Below are 16,450 nucleotides of genomic sequence, written 5' to 3'. Positions count from 1 at the left end.
CTAGACACTGGTGACACTGCTAGACCTCCCCTGATAAAGGAAACCCTACGTTCCTCCAGAGCCCCATCCTGTGCCCTGCACTAGGTGCTCTCCTAGTGCAGGGACATCATGGACAAGCTGAAGCCAGGACAGGGCATTTTACAGGTCCTTAAATCTGATTTTCTAAAGGCATGAGGTGTACAGGAACTAAGCTCCAAATCCTAAAGCTGACCAGTGACTCAAAACTCTTAAATCCTTACAGCCCTTCTGCAAAGAGACTTGACTGCAGGTTTGTGAAGGGATTTAACTACCTAAAGCTACAGTCAGGTGACCCCATACCCCTGCCAGAGGTTTGTACCGTGGCCTGGGAGCAAGGCTCTCCTCTCCCAGGTTATCATTTTACAAGTGTATTTTCAGGCTTGACTCTCCCCATTTTCATAGTGAAATGCAAGAAGCAGGATCCTTTTAAATCAGAAACCTTACCAATTGTTCTCTGCTACCCAGATGGGAAAGTGACTAAAAGAATAGTAACACCTGGGTCACGTAGAAGCATTTTGACGTGTCAGGAGCTTTTAAGCAATTCAGGGCCATCTTTTCCCTGAGGTGTACCTTCTCCATCTCTGCTACCAGCTGAGCTGACTCCACAAAAGACTGAGTCCTGTAGAGCTGGGAGTAGTAAAGGATAACCCCTCCACTTTACAACTCCCTGCACATGGGACACAGCTCCTCCAAGACAACATCCCTTGAAGGTGACTCTCACTCCCCTGGGACCCCAAAAGCTGTCCCCATGAAGCCAGAGCAGGAGCTCGGCTCCCATGAGCCACATCTGCTCCCATTCAACAGCAATGAGTGCTGTATCTGGGTCTCTCTTTCAATTACCAGGAATAATACTGAAGTGCTTTTAGTGGAAACAGAGAGAATTATTGATGGTAACAGTAAAATTATTTTATCCACAGAAGTCAGAGACAGCATATACAGTCTATCAGGAACATTTACGCTGCCACAGAGATTAAAATATTTTCGTTAAAAATAGCATCTACAGCATTATGCAGTTGGATACATCTTGAATTGATCTGCCATGATAAGAAAAATGCTTTCTGCTTCATGTTTGCCTTCTTAAACTCTGATTCAGTGGAAACAGAGTTTCCCAGGCAGTTCTGAAGTCACTCTTCTTGCTTTGCATGGCATCAGGCTCCCAGGGCAGGGAGAGGGAAGCACTGTTCCTCCCAGAGCTGTGTCAAGATGCAGACCTACTATGCTCTTCATTCAGAGAGGCAGTGAGCACACTCTGCACCACAGTCACAGCCCCGAGATAAATTCCAATAATGAAAAAGTCACAAGAGCAGAAGAGAACTGCCTCCTTGGTCACAAGGGAGATAAACCGGACAAGAGCACAGGTATAAATCAACGCAATTGGTTCGACAGAGATTACAGACAGCAAATGTTAATTTGCAGTGTAGAGGCACACGGAGTGCAGTGATCAGGATAAAATAACCAAAGCAGCTTGGGAATGAAATCTTTTGGTTTTTTACAAGCTGAAATGAATTTACTTCATTTTCCTGAGGGAATGCAGATTGCTGTCATGCATCTTTTGTTCCCCCGTCCAGAGAAGATATCCTTTCCTAAGCCTGCTCTCTCTCTTGAAATGATGCCTCTAATTTGGTGCAACAGATTTTGTGCTGCAGTGAATACATCCTCCAAAGGTATTGTTCTGAGCAAAAGAAAGTAATCTGACTCACTGGAAAAGTTTATATAACTGACTAGACCACCTTTGAGCTTGATTCTGTTGATTTCCCACCCAACTGAGAGTGCAGCTTCTTAGCCACTCCTTTTCAGCACATACTAGTGTAGTTCAAGACAGCGTGAAAACCTCCAGGGCCCCACTGTTCCTGCCCTGCTTTGGGTCCCAGACCTGCCATGCATCCTTCTCTAGAACAAGTGATAGATGCTGGCCAGAAACCAACCTATATCAGCCTTCAAGCAGGTAGACACAGGCAGTCCTGAGCTATGGTTCTATAGGCTGATACACAGCAGCAAGGGAGTTCCAGTTAATACCAACACAATATTAAATGCCTCAGGCCATTTTGATGAAAGTGTTAATATACAGATCAAAATGACCATAAAATATGTAATTTTTTATTGTTCATAATAAAAATGAGCTTCTGGGAAATTATTTTATTTTCTGGAAACTGTGTCCTCACTTAAGAAAATTGCTCTCAGCCAGCTCTCTCTCTCCCAAAGGGTTCTTATTCAATAACACCTCAGTGAGACTCTGTGCACGGTTGCCAGGGGACCATCACAGAGTAAAATGTAAATAATTTCCTAAATGTATCTGTTGTATTTTAAATTCACTTCCAACAACCCCCTTCTAGACACAGACTGCTGTCTTTCCATTAGAAACAGTTTGCCAACTTTTCCATCATCCGGGAGCTAATCAAGCAGAATGACAGCTATTCCAATGCCAAATGTAGGAAAAGTAATGATGAGTGTGAAGTAGACAAGCACAGACTGTGCAGCCTTCCATGCCAAATATCGATCTGCTTATCAAGCTGCACAGCTGTTTGGAAATACAGCAGTTCATCTGTTATGAAATTCTGTTTCAGGCCTGAGAAGAAGCTGAGGAGCTTGGCTCCTAGACTTTCTCAGTGAGCAGACCCTGCACAGGTCCTGCCCCAGGGGGCTCAGGCATTGCTTGGCAGCTGCACTCTTGGATACTCCTGTTGCTTTGGATGTGGAAATCCTTGTTCTAAACCAGAATTGTTTAGGTAAGCATGGGTTGTAAAAGGAGCAACTATCTTAACTGTATTTGTAAAAGAAAGGAATTTATTGTTATGAGAAGCACTGCTGTAGAAATCATATGAAGAAGAGGCAGTTTTAGCAGAATATACCCACACATAAAAGCACATAAGCAATAATAATGGTCGCATCTGGGAAATTTTTGGGATTTTCAGCAAGATACCCAGGATGAAAACACAATGATGAAAACATAGCTTGGGATTGGAGCCATCTTTTTGCAGCTCACTGCACGTGTAAGCCTTCCTTAAGACTAGAGAGGGTTTTTTTTCAGCTGCTCAGATTGTGCTTGACTGGAACAGTTCCAGATTCAGGCATGAGGCCACTGTAACACAAGGCTCACAGCTTGTGATGTGGTGCACAAGCATAACCTCCTGCACAGCTGAGGGCCAGACCAGTGATGCCGTGACACTGCAGCCAGAAATAACCCTCCTTCCCACCCTGGTTCTCCTCCATACCAAGGCAGTCGAGCTGGTCTCTGAAAATAGCAGTTTCTGAAGGGGTTCTCAGGGATGAGCTTAGCCAGGATATCTAACATATTATAATAACATATTATGCACTTTGCTAGTGTGTGTGAGTCATCCAGGTTCTTTCTAGTCAAAAAGAGTGGAAAAGCAGTGATTCATCTCCTACCAAAATAGGTGCTCAAGGGAGGTGGGATGGAAACTTGCATGGAGCTACTTGTCTTCCAGGGAGCTCCAAGAGCTCTTTCCTCACTAGCCCAGGCACAGCTCAGAACGTCCATATTTCTAATTTATGTAAGACTATTATGCAAGACTAGTTAACCCTAGCCTTTGCAAATTGTTATTGAACAGCATGGGAAACCAGGAATAAAATGAACTAACAAAGAACAAGGCAACTAAAAATCTACCTATGTTCTGTAAAAAGTTTAGCAGACTCCCCTCTGCACCTGCATGGATAGGTAGAGCCAGAAGGCAGGGAGGCAAAAGTCTTGGTTTGGACAGCATCTACTTTGGAAGCACAGGGTATTTTGACTGCTTTTGAGCTAGATTTGGTGGAAGAGATCCTACCTCAAGCTTCAGTAGAGAAATATGAAAAAGAAGCCATCTGAGGAGGAGTAATGGGCTCAGAATCAAGGTTAATTCAGTCATGGTCCAGAGGTGCAAATTCTGTGCATCACTCTGAAGTCCACCAATACTGCAGGGTGCTTGCAGCAAAAAGCTTTCTTGCTCCTTGTTTTACTCCCATGAATTGGAATACAGCTGGATTAACTCCCAGATTGGCATTTCTAGGTCTGCTCCTGAATTACAACCTTTAAGATACTCCTCACCAGCTTGATGGCTGCCCTAGGCCCTTAGCCAGGGTCTAGGTGACAACAAGGCAAATCCTGGGGCAAGTCATGCAGAGCCAGATTCATACCCATCTTCCTTGGTGCAGCTGCTGGCCCTGCTCACAAGCCTGCTGTGCACTAAATGCATAAATCCAACCATTGCACAGAATTTCTCAATTTCATCCCAACTCAAAATTAATTTCAATGTTAAAACCTCTCTCTTCTCTTTTCATACAGGCATTTCTGTTTTACTAAATACTGCTCTCTGACCCTTTCCCTCACAGCAGTAGATATTGCCAAATTAAAATGATACACAGTTGTTGTTAATAGTACTAATTATTGTTGCTAATTGTAACAAGATGATTAAAAAGTACGCAGTACTCAGTGTTCCTTTGAATTGCCTTTGAATTGCATGAGAGTGATTTACATTTCTGCTTAGCATAGATGGCACCAGAGTGAATAGCTGTATTTTAACAGTGCTTATGCAAAATACAATATGGGAAAAGAAAGGTGCATAGGACTTACTCACTTGCACTGTCAGTGAGAACATGCTTCAACAACTGTGGCAAGTGTTAAAAAGAACCGCACAGGTGAATAAACAACAAATAAATAAAACAAGAAGAGAAATTCAAGCCCTTATTTTCCAGATTTAAGCTCAAACATTCAGATGGCTCCCCGCTGTGCTTTCCTTACCCCTTGCCAAGAGATTATCTCTTAGGGTAATTTTGTTCACTAAATACTGGTTTAACATTGAGTTAGTACTGTCTTACACAAGGAAGAATTTGCAAATGGAAGGAGAGATCCCCTTTGCCTTCTTAGAACTGAACCATGATTTAGGATCCAATATAAAGCAGCAAATTCTATTTGGACATGACACTGAAAAAGCTTGAGGGAATGAAGAACAACAAACCCCTCCAAAACCACAAACAATAAACCATTGTGGATTCTTTCCTTGATAAACAAAGTTAATCATTGATATAGTTTGAAAAGGACCAGCTGCTTCATCTTTTGCTATCACATCTTTGTCATGCTAACTCAGTTGAAGAGGTAAAAACAAGCCAGAATAGTGAGTAGTGAGGCAATATATGTACTTTGAAATCTCAAATGGTTGTGGTCTCAAGTACATTGTTCTTAATTCCTAATTATTTTGATTTGTTTGATACCTATCTGTAAATACATTGGGGACATCCTCCTTGGTCCTTGGTCACCAACACCTCTAATTTGCCAGCATGTGCCAATGATGTGGCACAGATTTTCTTACAGAAGGTTTTAAACAAGAACAGATATTTGCCTCTGGAAGGCACAAATAAATCTGGGCGGTTTTATAGATACTTTAGAATCAGGGAGAGAAGGATTCTTAGTTATGTACTAGCAGGCATTTAGGGCTGGACAGACCGAAACTGTAAGGAACCGCCTACTCTATTTTCTGAGGAAAATTCTTTAGGCAAGCAGAAAGACTCACTCATTAGAAATGTACTCTTAACATTAATTAACTCAGTGAACTCAATTTACCACGGTGCCCCAGTAAAAAGTGATCCCTGCCCAACTGACTGTACACCTCGATGTACAACAACTACAGCCCAGCAGCACTTTTCCCAGCTACTACTACTGCACCCAACAGGGGTGCAGCCTGTACACCCTAAGGGTACGGCTGGACCAGCTGATATTATCAAAGTAGTTCACTCAGTGAACTTCAATCAAAATAGGTTTGGGAAGTCCTGTGTTAATTTCCTGGGTTTGCCTGCTTTAGTTTGCATTTTATATCAGGTTTTTTCTCAACACAACCCAAGTGCTCTCCTACGGAAAGGGAACCCAAAATCTTCTTGAGATAAAACAATTACTAGAAACAGGAGTTCACACCTATGTTCAAGTTTTCCTTTCTAAATTTGATTCCAAACCTCAATCAGTGAAATTAGCAATCATATTATTACTTTATTTATTATCTCAGAAAGGAACAGTTTTGATCCAGTTCATCCTATTCTTTTTAGACAAAGCAATTTAATTCATTTATAAAGGATTTCAAACTGTTGGTACCTCATCTCACACTATAATCTCAGACTTGCAGATAGATTACATCACTTGCCCCCCACCAAATGTGCATGCACTATTGATTTTTCCAAAGCCTCATGAATAGGGTAGTTGGTAATCATTAAAAATTAAAGAGAATACTGCTGGCTGGCAAAAATAAGGGCAAATTTTGCTCTTGGCTCTATTGCCATTCCCCTGCAGCAGAGCTGGGACCTTTTTATTGCAAAAGAGAAAGGAAAATAAGGAGCATTGCCTCTCTGTGCAGCAGACAACTGCCAAGAGCCACTCTGGATTAGGTACTCCTCCAAGGGAAACCACAGGGGTAAAGGAGGTGCCCACTGCAGTGCAGCCTCCTGTGCTCAAGCTCTAGGGCTTAGAACAGCTGTGCAAGCTGCTCCCTGTTACTATTCTCTACCATTTTCACTCTGCACTGTGTTTGCCTCAGGAATAACCTTCTAGACCCACCAACATACAAGACGTTTATGTGGTCACTAAGGAGGTTCATCCTATGGTCACAGCATAAACTGCTGTGGTCCTTTATTATTTCCAAGCAGATGTTTGCTCAGAGGCAATTTAAATGTTTGGGAAATGTGTCATTTTCATAATTATTCCTGGCAGTATTTCATAAGCACATCATGGTTCCCCAGCACAGTCAGTCAAATCTTCCTGGTGCCTGTCTCCACCTGCTTGCACACACAGTGGCTGCTCCACCAGTCATTTCCAACTCTGTAAGTTATGTAGGTCCTGGGAATAATTAATTTTAAATTCTCTCTTTGTAGAACAAAACTCTGGCAGGGACCTGGAATCACAGTCACATTATCTAGCTATTTGTGAGGCCATTCCAATAATGAAACACACATCCCTCTGGAAATTTTACCAGCTCAAGAAAAGACTTTTAACTGACATTTAAATGTCAAGCTACTATATTAAATGTTATGGGCATTCCATTGCTCAGCCCAGTTGAAGTATGAACATACCAAATGCTCCTTAACAATCAGCCATATTAAAATTTCATAGTCTTTGGTACCTGGAAGGACAACTACAGATGATATGTTTAACTGGGCTGATGGATATCTACCTGATTCTGTTGCACGAATGCACCCAAATACATCTTCAGTGCGCCACTGGGAGTCTATCAAAATAATTATTTTAAGGATAATACATTCATTCTTTCTGAAAAAGTCCTGTTCCCAGAGTCATACTGATTTTTTGCTTTACTTACTCTAAGCCTGCCCTTATCCTACTGGTTTCCTATCCTATCCTATCCTATCCTATCCTATCCTATCCTATCCCATCCCATCCCATCCCATCCCATCCTGTCCTATCCCATCCTATCCTATCCTATCCTATCCTATCCTATCCTATCCTGTCCTGTCCTTATCCTGGTACTGGATATACTGGTATACTGGTATCCTACCCTACCAAGGGAAAACTTGCTCTGTTCATCTTAAAAGAGAGTAGTAAATCATTGTCCACAGCTGTGGGTTTGCCCAGAAGACTGTCAGTGGTGCTACCCCATGTACAATCTACATTTATTTGAAATGATCCCTTAGCCCTGTACACATAATTCAGAAAGCAGACTAAGCATTAATTTCTCTGAATTAAAGCAATACACTGAAGAACAATAAATTATTTTAACAGAATTTAAAATTAATTGGTGACACTTGGCAAAACCAAGAACACATCTTTCAAAGCTGCAAAAATAGTCTAAATGTAAGAGCAGATAATAGACATAAAGTACCAAAGCCACCTAGGGAGCAATGCAAGATTCAGATCAATATTTAATGTTCCTAAACCCATCTCCAGAGAGCCTGCCTTGACTGTTAGAGAGCGGATCACAATAAAAGTCATAGCCATGGTATTTGATAATATTTGTTAGCGTTTATTAATATTGCACAGTCATTTTTGGCAGCACGTGTAGTGTGTCAAATTGTAATTTTCATTAGTCAGACTTGCATTACCATAGCTATTGGCCAAAACCTCAAATTTCTTGAGCTCACCTAGAACCCCAGCTCTCTACCCTGGTGACAGCAGGCTTTCACCATACAGCCACTGGTGTGGGGGATGGGGAATCAGCTCTGGAAAGGACTGATATGCGCAGCATTGATCCCTGCAGTCTCCCCCTTTGGAGAGGGGCAATCAGAGAGGGACACCCATAGCAAGAGGGCACTCCTCTAATTACCCTCTGATGCCATCTGCACAGGGGGTTAGCACTCAAGAAGCAATACTGCTTCTTCACCCATGCCCCTTTGGCCCGACAGCTGGAGTGACTGATGATACAGAAAGACAGCAAGCACCCCATTCCTGGAGGGCAGTACCTGTGACACCAAACACCTTTGCTGCTTCCCCCAACTCTGACACTTGCAGTCTCAAGCAGGTCTGCAGTCTTTCATTAAAAACCTGTTAACAGACACCAAAGATCAGATGTTATCGGAGAAAGCGAGCTTTTTCTTACACATCTCTAGGAGTACAAAAATAATGAAAATATAGGATATAATTAAGACATCTAATCTTCCTAATCTTCACTGCCATGTAAACATAACTCTTTTCAAATAGGCATATATGCCTGTATTATTGGGTGAGGGACTCTGTGAAGATTATACAGTGATTAAAGAAGCAAGTCAGACTTGTTTGAAAAAGGCCTGAACTGATACTAATAATTATAAAAAGATGTAGCAAATGACTTGGTATCAAGCAGCTGACAGTTCTCCCAGCTTCTCTCCTGCTCTTCTCAGAAACGGCAGAGGTGCTGAATTTAAACACTGCTTCCAGTATTGTCACTGATAAATAACCATATCATGATGAGCACTGAACCATGCTTCACTGGGGATGTGAACTCTACATATTTTCTACTCCTTTCAAGAACTAAATGATTAATTTCTATGTATTGTATAAGACTGAAAAACTGTGGAATAGTTTTTATAGTAGACATCATTTGGCTGCTAGGATTCATTAAAATATCTTTGTATTATAACACAGCTGAGGAGCAGCACAAGCCAAGGAATTTAGCAAATTTACCATGGAGTTCCTGTCAATAGCAGGACTCTGCAGTTGTCACATTGATGGAGTTAAATGAGATTCGTGGCTGGGGCAGAGACAATCACACAGCTGCCATCAGCCATCATCTCAGTTTTGACAAGCAAGACAGGATTATTATTTTGTACCTGTGCCAAAGCAGACAATTAAGCTATAATTTTAATGATTACAGCTGATATTATGGAGTAGAAATGCCCAGAAGATCTATGTAATCTATGCATACACATCACCAGCTTTCTATGTTCTGGCTTTCTTATGAGAATACCCTATGTGGAAAGCTATCTGTGGTCATTTGAGTCTCTGCTATGAATTTATCCACATTACATGCTTGCATACTGAAGATTTGGCAGGTGCTCCAGCTTTTTTTAACCTGAGCAGTAGAACAAATTGGTCCTGCTTCCTTCCAGCCCTGGCTGTCAGACCCAAGGATGCTCACGGTCCCTCTTCTGTCCATGAAACATGAATGGACAGGGCAATGCCCTGAGCCTTCAAGCCCTTGGACAGCTCTGGACCAGTGTCACTCTCATGAGGAGCTGGCAGAGGACAGGCATTTCCCCCAGGCAGACATAGGAAGGATGAGAGGAGGATGTACAGGTGCATTCTGCATGTACCGCAGAATATCATCCTGGAGGTGCATTTGTTGCTTTCTGTATTCAAGGCTTACAGGAAAAATAGGCTGTGCAGGACAGCATTGTGCTCAGTCCTAACAGCTACTGCAGCTGGAGTAAGAGGAGTAGGACCTTTGTGTCCACCAAGTTATTGGGGATCCATTTTTTTACACGTTAGGGCCAATGTGGCATCTAAGCCCTTGATACTGTGACTGCTACTTTCCTGCTTGTAGTTGACTTTCTATTAAAAGTCCCATACTACATTTCAAATTGCTGCTCAATGTAGCACAGAAATAGCTAACATGATGGGAATAAAGAATGCGCTACCTTCAGGATGCCTTTCTATGGTTTGTGCTATAATTCATGCTCCTTCCTCTAAAATCTCAGTGGAGAAAAGTATTTAAAAGAAGGTTACACAGACTTTTTGTCCTGGTGCTGCCTGCGAGCCCCAGGATCTGTGCATGGGCCCTCTGAACGGAGTGCAGAGCTGTCTGGGGCAGGAATGTACTGCATCCCTTCTCCAAGCACCTTCCTGACCAGATAAACCAGGTGGCAAATGGGCATTTGCCAGAATGGATAAATAAACTCAGTAAAACTCAGAGATGCTCCTGCTAAGTTTCTTTTTCCTTTGATCAGTTTAATTGTCATCACACTAACTTTCTTAATGCTTATAACACACTTATTTCTTTTCAGAGGAAGAGCCTTGCTCTTAAATGGCAGTTTGGGACAGCAGTTTCCCCAAAATGCCTCTAGCATGGCTAAGCTGATGTCTCACACATGGACCGCCATTCCCTATTTTATTCCACAACAATAAAATGACACTACAGACATGCTTTGCTGTTGGCTACTGTATTTATGATGATTCTATACACAACTGTGATGCTGAATCATTGCTGGCTATTGGAAATTTCTCATCCTTTAGAAAGGAATGCCTTTAAATGGCATCAATAAGTACTGTTCAAAACATGAAAAAGAATCCCAGACCTTTCAAGAAAGGACAACCAATATTTTTGCTTTGTTTATCCATTCAGGAACACATCAGGACTAATTAACTCAGGACTAGCATAATCTGATAGAGTAAAAAGGATCTAAAAAATTACAAAATTAGAAGAAGCCTAGTTTGCCTAACATCAGCATATAGATTTTAAAAAAATAAAAGATACAAACCAGGGTCAGTATTGACTCCATATGTCCTCAGTTTTTAAAAACAATCTATCTTTGATTATTGAAATGCAGTGGCTGGCACTAATATTTCAGGCATGTAAGTAGGTTCCAGATAAATGGATTTCATAATAACTTCTGTGTCCAAGTAAAAAGGCTGTGATGTAGAGACGTAACAATAAGACAGCAATGAATTCTTTTTACTCTCACAAAACCACAATTTCACTTAGATAAATCTGGTAATTAATTATACCAACTGCAGAATATCTATTATGATTTCAGTATCTTAACAGAACACTTTAATCAATGGGTAAAGAGCAACTCTAGCACTTTAGGCCCTCAAACTTCAATGTAGGGAGCATTTAGTTTCTGCTGAATCCAACAATGCCTGAGGACTGTCACCAGAAATTAGACCATTAAAATTTGACCTTAAGTAGCTTAAATTTTATAGTCTCCTCAAACATAATTTCTGATTTTTTGCCGTCTAACCTTACAAAATAAGGTGATTGAAGCAAATTGTAAATATTCTGCCCAATGCATACAATAAAGATAACCAATGCAAGCATTGAGAAGTAATCATATTACACTTGTAATCAGAGCAAAAAGCATATAAGGTGTCTTATTAAGTCCAGCACCATTTTGGTAGCTGCAATATCTTGTCCCTTGTTGACTTTTGCTTATTTCTGTCTCTAGAGATGGAAGAAAAGGTATTGCTTGCAGAATGTGCTGTCTCTGTTAATCTAGTTATGCATCCATTGTTCCACATTCTGCACAATCAGTAATTTTCTAGTAACATGAACCAAAAGCACAGTATGCAGAAGGGAACAGGAAAACTCCTCACTATGTGGGCACCACATAACCAGCTGAGACATCTTTAAATTCCCTGGGAAAGATCAGGCTGCCAGCAGTGGACATGACTGCAGTCTGCCTGAGGTCCATCAGATGTATGTATGACACTATTGAAAAAGGGGAAGAACTGATTTCTATGCTCCATCACCAGTCCCACCAGTGCCCATGGGGTGCTGTTCAGCTACAGTATTTCCTGCAGTATAACAAGCGGGATGGGCAAAATTAGTCTACTGGCTTAGCCTGTTCTTTGGCTGTATATCCCCCCTTGGAAAAATCCATCTTTTCAATCTTCGGATATTGCAAAGGATGAGAAGAAAAAGGGAAATGGGCCCAATTTCCTCTGGAAACAAGCCTTCCAGGAGATACCCCTCTCTACATGCCTCCCCATCACTCCTGCACCATAAGAACTTTTGCATGTTCCAGGCTCAGTCCAACCAATTTAATCTTCTGGTGGGGAAAACAAAAGAGCAGTCCTTGAGGAAAGTTAAAACTCCTACAGGTGCCATAAAAATAGCTACTAGATGAGTAGCAGCCAGAGGAGAAACTTGCTTTAAGTACCTCCATGGAAGAATGAGCTCCATTCTCAGAAACCATTACAGATTCTGTGTGAGGAACACAAAGTACAATGTTGCGGCTGAAGGCAAAGCTCTGTTCACACCAGCCCCTGCAGGGACAGCCCAAGCAGCTTTTTGACCTGCCACAGGCTGGCGTGGCCATCACACAAACTGCAATCCCACCTCTCCTCAGTGCCAGCTTCTGCCTGACCATCAGCTCCTCTTTTATGCTGACCTCACCTGTGTCTAGGTGGATCCTGCCTTTCTTCAGGGCAATGCAGACACACAGCCAAGCTAAATTTTAACATAGAAGATCACTATCCAGAGGAGGTGGAAAAAATTACTGCTGCTGCTTTAGTTCCAGAATAAGAATTATAGGGACAACTGGAGGTAAATAACACTCATCTGTACTTAAGTTTTGGGTTTCAGTTAATTCCATTTAAATCTTTAAAGCACCCTGAGCTGCACTGCAGAGTCAATGGATTTGGCAGATAACAATATTGGCATGAAAAGCTAAACTCAAAGCACACAGCTCTGCTTCTTCCTGATCAATGGTAATTGCGTTCTGCAGGAGCCAGAGGCTTTTGCACACGCACACCTCTCACTGCACTCAGAGCCAGAATGCTGCAGGCCCAGCTTCCAGCTCAGGGGAGGAAGGCACAGTGAGCCAGCAGGGCTGGCTGGGCTGCTGGAATGGACAGAAGAGCTGAAACATTGAGTGTTTGGGGACCAAAGACAACCCAAGTGGTAGCAGCCACTGTGCTGCTCACTGGAGAGCGGAGCTCTCTCAGGGGCTGGGGACGTCCTCATTTCTCTGGGTGCAACACAAAGGCGGGACTTGGCTGCCACATCCCCAATGTCTCTGTCTACCTCATGGAGTGGACACTGGTAAATTGACTTTCTGCACATCCCTGCATTACCATATCTGCACATTACCCCATTTGAAGCTCATTAGAAAGTTACTATTTTCTGACATCAGTATCTTTAAAGCTTTCAGAAATAAAATTTAAATCCATTTTGAGTTCATCGTGCTAGTGGTTTAATGAGTTCCTTCATGTACCACTTAAATGGTGGAAACTGTCCCAGTTCCATGGGACTGTGCTCGTCCTAATAAAGGTCTAAAAATTGCCAGCAGTTCAATATTTCTGCCCCTGACTCCAAAATCCAAGATCACAGAAGGAATTAATTCTGCTGGAAATTCTTCTGGAAGAACAAGAACAGATTACACAAATTCAAGGTGTCCCTCCCACTCACTCTCAGGGTACCTGGCAAGTCACTGTGTCAGGCAGCACTGGTTCCGCCTGTAAAGATTCGGGTTTCTTTTCACCTGAAGTTGAAAACGATGCAAGGTTCCTGCAGGCAGACCTGGTAACTGAGGCCTTAGTTCACCTCGTGGGAACTGCAGACTTAACAAAGGCTTGCTCACCATTGCAGCATATGGAAGATGATGTATTATGTCTTGTCATACAAAAGTTCTTTCCGTCTGAAATCCACTAGAATTCCCAGCCCATATAAAAGTGTACTCAAAGCACCTTTTCCCATCCAGCACATCATCCCTCTGTGCACAAAGACACTAAGGAAACTGCTTATATTAGCCACAAACACTGGGAATGGTGTTCACATCTATTGCCTGAGACTGGTGCAAGTCAAATTCTCTACACGTGGATTTAGAGAACCAGGAACCAGATGCTTCACAGCATCTCCCACCCTACTCCTGGGCCAGGCAAGTATAGCCAAGCTGTGCTCACCTTCCTGGTCCAGGACAGATATGCTTCACATGACACGGCCTCTCCCTACTAATTTCACGGCACAGATTCCTGGCAAAGCCAGCTTGCATTTTGTTGAGGAACTCGAGGTGGGCAGGCAAGATGGAAGGTTTGAACCATTAACAAAATATCATAAACACTTCATCATTAACAAACTGTGCAATGTAGTCAGGAAAGTAAGTGTTACTCTGAATTCTTAGAAAAATTCAGCCCTGTATTTTTAACTGCAGGTGTAAAGGGTCTCAGATTAGTACAAGGAAGATGTGACATACCTGACTATTATCAGACTGAAAGCTCAAATTCTCTCCTGGAATAGAGATTAGAGACAATCAAACAAGTTTCATTGATAAAGTCTGAGTTACCATACTAAGCTGCCATCAATGTGTCCGAACCTGAAATCAAACCCTCCATAAGGAGTCCTCAGATTTAAACAACTCCCACTGTAAACCATCAGTTCCTCACACTACCCCGTTAATTGCAGAGAAGAATCCAGAGAGAAGACATGGCTGTAGAAGAAGGATGCTGCACCAGGCTGTTGTACTCCACAACACAAAGAGAGAGAACTATTCCTGACACAGTGCATGCCTCTGCTCTTTCAGCATTTGCGTAATTATAGCTGAGTCTTTTGAACATTCAATGCATCTCACAGAAAATGAGACAACCACATATTGTGGCTTAATGAAAAGAACTGAAGGAAGTGTACCAAATTATTGGTTAACGGGCAGCTGCTTCATAAATGGTTTCTCCCATCTGTTTTCTCCTTCTCCTTATATCAGCTCATTCAGCCTAATGCCTGTAAAATGCTGAGCCCAATGTTTCAGGGCATCTCTAAACTCCCCAGCCAGTGCTCATGAGTGACCTCAGCCACCTTGCCCTGGATTTGGTAGCTCCCATGGCTGCACAGCCAGGAAAGACATGCTCTTGTGTAAACACACCCCACTGCACAGGGCCTGTTGACAGCAGGGACAGCTAATGCTTCAGTCAGTACCAAGTATTAACAATTAAAAAAAAAAAATATATATATATACAGTTAATTCAGCCCTAATAATAATATCTGTCAGTACAGGGTTGAGTTCTCCCACCTTAAGCTCTCTCATTTCCATGGAGTAACTGAGTGATTAGATAGAGTCACATTCATGAACGTCTCTCACAAGTCTGCTCCCAGAGAGTCATCAGTTCTTGGTTTTGCAGACAGATAACATATACAAGATTTCCAGCTGGAGCAGGTCCTTCTGCTCTCCTGCGAGACCTCAGGCATTAGCCACAGCAAAGGATTGCTGCTGGACTTAGAGGATTGATGATCTGATCATCAATCATTTCAGCTTTTGCAGCAACATGAGTGGCAGCAAATAGATGTGGCATGTGCTGTGTCCCAACCTGTCCAACAGATCTGCCATGGAAGCCCTCATACAGGACCAGCTTGGTGGCGACAGGTCTGGGCGGGAGCTGTCTCTGAAACAAGCCTGCTCCATGCCCACCCCACTCTCAAATCGTCATCTCTCCTCTCACACCAGCTGCCATGAGGGGTATTAAGATCAACAAACATTGACAAAGTTGCTCAGACACAGGGACATCAAAGCAATCAATGGATGGTGGCTACATTGAGTAAAACCTTTTCTTGAGAATCACACATGGACAGGCAGCATGTTACCTAAGAAGAGGAAGACACTTTGCTTTTCTAGCCATGCTCTACCTCTCACATGCAGGGCTACACCTCATCCTGCTGGTCTAGCTTAATCTAACAGAAGAGCAGACAATGGAAATCAAATCCCCCGGCTCCCCAAGGGGCACAGGAGAGCAGGTGTCTGTAGGAGTGCAAGCAGCAAGAGCCACGAGCTGACTCCGCACTCTCTGACACAGAGCTCAGCCCAGTAATCTGGGTCACATCCACACTAATTCTGTCCTAATTTACCAAGCTAGAAAACCTGCAGAAGCAAACAGGTGTATGTATTTGTTTAATTTGTCTTTTCCCCTCAGCAAAAAGAGTCATTATATTTCTCTTCATTCCCACTAGAGCTATCATAAAATATTAACCTCAAGCCATCCAGTTCCACATTATAATTACCTGCCAAAAATTGCTAACAGATATTCTTTTGCCATCAACATGAAGCTGGCTAATCCTCTGGGAACCCCTTTTTAATTAAACACCTAATACCGTATGATAAACATTGAAAATATGCATCTCTCCCCTATTAAGAATGTGCCTTGATTTCCAAAGTGTGCCTAATCAATTCAAAGGTGGCAGCAAGTCTACAGTGGCAGGAAATATTTAGGGCTTAATATTTCAGGTAAAGGTTGTTTTAGTGACTCTATTAAAAGAAGGAACAAATGAGCGCAAATACAACACAAACTCCTAATTCAGCTTGATATTTAACTCCAGCCTTG

The 16,450-nt window shown here is 42.3% G+C and overlaps 1 protein-coding gene across 6 annotated transcripts in view; it reads right to left on the bottom strand.

The window, feature by feature from the left end:
- The window catches only part of KCNIP1 (potassium voltage-gated channel interacting protein 1), a 288,428-nt gene that overhangs the window by 152,659 nt on the left and 119,319 nt on the right, over positions 1-16,450 (bottom strand). The window contains exon 2 of one of the 6 annotated variants that reach the window (XM_042024455.1): positions 8,410-8,491. The exons of the other annotated variants lie outside the window; for them this stretch is intronic. The gene's annotated coding sequence lies outside the window, so the exon portion shown is untranslated. The remainder of the gene's footprint in view (positions 1-8,409; positions 8,492-16,450) is intronic. 6 annotated transcript variants of the gene reach the window in all.

The sequence above is a fragment of the Corvus kubaryi genome, unplaced genomic scaffold, assembly GCF_017639235.1.
Source record: "Corvus kubaryi isolate FWS band 111438036 unplaced genomic scaffold, C.kubaryi_AGA036_p1.0 128, whole genome shotgun sequence".
Classification (NCBI taxonomy): Eukaryota; Metazoa; Chordata; class Aves; order Passeriformes; family Corvidae; genus Corvus; species Corvus kubaryi.
This window is presented reverse-complemented; position numbering and strand designations above follow the sequence as displayed.